Source organism: Vombatus ursinus, unplaced genomic scaffold, assembly GCF_900497805.2.
Source record: "Vombatus ursinus unplaced genomic scaffold, bare-nosed wombat genome assembly UNPS02011014.1, whole genome shotgun sequence".
In the NCBI taxonomy this organism is placed as follows: Eukaryota; Metazoa; Chordata; class Mammalia; order Diprotodontia; family Vombatidae; genus Vombatus; species Vombatus ursinus.
Genome location: NW_020950792.1, coordinates 14,633,072 through 14,636,527, shown reverse-complemented (window position 1 = coordinate 14,636,527; position 3,456 = coordinate 14,633,072). Strand labels below are relative to the sequence as shown.

Here is a 3,456-nt window from a genome sequence, read left to right as displayed (position 1 = left end):
TGCTGAGCTGACAGAGTGTCCCCTAGGAAAACTTTTAGGTATGTGCCCCAGGGAGGAGGGGGATGGATCAAACACATACTCTTGTCTACTACTCCTGCTGAGATTTTCCTTTTTTGCATTCAACACAATTCCTCCCCAAAACCCACACACACACTCTCCCAACCCCAGGGGGAAGCAGGGGCTCATTTTTTTTCCTGAGGATAAGATTCTTTTGAGGCCATGTCTGGGACACCCTTCAGATCCTGCTTTAGGTCTAACTGCAGAGAGAAGTTGAACTTGCTTCTAGATAAAGGTGTTTCCTTTTCCTTTCATTCGAAACTTCCCAAGACCGCATGTAGCAAGTTCCTTGTTGATTCTGGAAAGCAAGTTCTTTGACAGAAGCAACCCTAACGCATGGCTTTGACTGGTCAAATATTAGCATTGAGGAGACGGCTGCCATCCAGCTCACCACATCACCAGACATTGATGAAACTGGTTACTTGGATCCCTCAAGACATCAGGAAGTACAGGTAGCTGGAATGGGTTATCATCAGCATATTAGGAAATACATCCCTGCACAGGTGCTAGAGCATTCCCAGTGCTCTAGATTTCTTCTGTCAAAAGAAAAATGTAACAAGTAGCTCCTTTTCAGACAAAGAAAATGAGAACAGCTATCTGGAACACTCTACACAGCCAGCACTTAGATCCTTAAGGTTTCAAGAAAGATCAGGAAGACCCCTCTTGTCTTCTCTTTTTCTACTAGACAACAGAAACTCCATGGAAGTTGAAATGAATGATCTGGGAGGCCCCATTACCAGAATTCCACTACATCAGGATGGTGAGGAAAATTGTGGAGGAGAGACTTCACTTGAGTTAATGAAGTTTTCTTGGATGAGCAAGAAACCAAGGAATCAGATCTAAAGAAGATAGTTTCACTCTGTGATGTTAATGCCATTCATATCTTGGGGCAGAATTCAGAGGCAGTTGATAGGTGATTTCACCAAGGTCTGCATGGCACCAAGAGTGACAGGAAGGTATCAAGATCTGAAGCACATCAACTTGGAGCTGGTGGCTACTCTAATATGAGGGCAGCTGGAAGACTTGATTGAGAAATTTTATATTATTGATTGCCACTGCCCATATGAGTATCAAGAAGGCCATATCCAGGAAACTCTGAACCTGCACAGTTAGGAAGAGCTACTTAATTTCTTCCTGAAGAAGCCTTTTGTCCCTTCCAATATGCAGAAAAGAATAATCATCATGTTTCATTGTGAATTCTCCTCAGAAAGAAGTCCCAGAATGTGCCACTATCTAAGAGAAGATAGACCTCTGAACAAGTAGCCTGCACTATACTACCCTGAGCTCTTCATCCTCAAGGGAGGTTACTGAGACTTCTTCCTGGAATATGTGGAACTGTGTGAATTGCCCAATGCATCACCAGGACCATGAAGCTGAGCTTTTCAGGTGCCACAGCCAGAGCAAAGCATAACTGAAAAGTGGCAGCTCTGGAAACAGATTTCTTGTCTCAATAAGGAGGAGAATTAAGGCTGAGGAAGGAGCTGCCATTATAGCAGTCACTGGCTCACTGTGGACCTCAAAGAGGAAGGAGAGAAGTAATGACTTTTATGGAAAACCAGACCAAAGGTTTACAAAATATGTATATATATATATATACACACATACATACATACATACATCCATACATGTGTGTATTTATATATATAAATGTTTATGGCTTTTACATATATATATGCAAGAGCTGTAAACATTTGACTGCAAAAGTAAAGTACACCTGTGTTCCAGTGAGAGTAGGAGCCAATTCTATGGGCTGTGCATTGAAGGTTGCTCATCCTTGCTTAAAGTACAAAGTTTACAGTAATCAGAAAAATTTTTCCTTTCTTTCATCTACTGTATGTCTTCACCTCCCTCAGTCAACTTGATTCCTCTACTTGAATTTTTTTGCCAGGATGGAGGCAGTAAATTCTTTCTTCTCTATGAATTTTCCTCCATTCTCTTCTACCTTCATTTTTGAAAAAAAAAAAAAGATAACAAACATTTCAGGATGAGAAAAGGGCTCAGATTATTTCATGTGTTCCACATGAACTAAGAATTACCCTGTTATTTGTGATATTCCAGCAAGAATTTTAAACCACCATGTTATGATCATCTTCACTCATTGCCTGCTACCCAAGCCTTTGTATAGCTCTGTGTGATTGGTAACATTTATTACCCCCAAAGCATACTCCAGGCTCTTCTCCACCTGACACCCAATTTTATAAAACATTGTGACTTGGAAAAAAAAAAACAAAACAAAAAGGGGCAGCTAGGTGGCACAGTGGATAGAGCACTGGCCCTGAAGTCAGGAGGACCTGAGTTCAAATCTTGCCTCAGACCAAACACTTGACACTTACTATCTGTGTGACCCTGGGTAAGTCACTTAACCCCAATTGCCTAAAAAAAATCAAAAACAAACAAACAAAAAAAAACCATTGTGACTTGGATTACTGATAACTCACAATCAGATATAGCCCTAACAGGATACAAAAATCTTCCTATAATATAACCAGAGATGGATATTCATTCTAGTTTTCCTCCCAATTCTTGTCATGACCCAGCACAATGAGTTTCAAGAATTAGGTTGAATCACTAATGTGAAAATATGTTTAATAGGAATGTATATGTATAGCCTATATCAGAACGTGTGCCATCTAGGGGAGGATGGTGGGGAGTGAGGGGGAGAAAAATTTTAAACTCAAAAGTATATGGAAGTGATTGTTGATAAATCAAAATAAATTAATTTAAAAATAATTAGGTTGAGTACCATTTTGGGGAGCAATTTTGAACTATGCTCAGAGGGCTATAAAATGGTACATTTAATCTAGTGATACTACTATGAGGTCTGTATCACAAAGAGATTAAAAAAAGGTGAGGAAGGAGGAAAGACCTACTTGTACAAAAATATTAATAGAAGCTATTTTTGTAGTGGCAAAGAATTGGAAATTGAGGGGATGACCATCAATTAGGAAATGGCTGAACAAGTTGTGGTCTATGATCGCAATGGAATATTTCTGTGGTATGAGAAATGACAAGCAGGCAGATTTCAGAAAAAACCTGGACTTACATTAACTGATGAAAAGTGAAATGAACAGAACCAGAAAAACATTGTACACATTAACAGCAACATTGTGCAAGTATTATCTACGACTGACTTAGCTTTCCTTAGAAATACAATGATCTAAGACATTTCCAAAAAACTCCCAATGGAAAATGCTATTCATATCCACAGGAAGAACTGATGGAGTCTGAATGCAGATCAAAGCGTACTATTTTCATCTTATTTTGAAGTTTTTTTCCCTTTTGCACACTGTAATTGTTTTGAAATCACTATTATAACTCAAATTTATACAGTATTTTTTCAATTACATGTGACAATAATCTTTCACATTTTATATAAAATTTTGATTTTCAAATTTTCTA

At 38.6% G+C, this 3,456-nt stretch overlaps 1 pseudogene; it reads left to right on the top strand.

Annotated features, from left to right (window-relative positions):
* The first annotated feature begins 219 nt into the window (after positions 1-219).
* On the top strand, positions 220-1,524 carry LOC114038436 (annotated as a pseudogene).
* Positions 1,525-3,456: the final 1,932 nt, after the last annotated feature.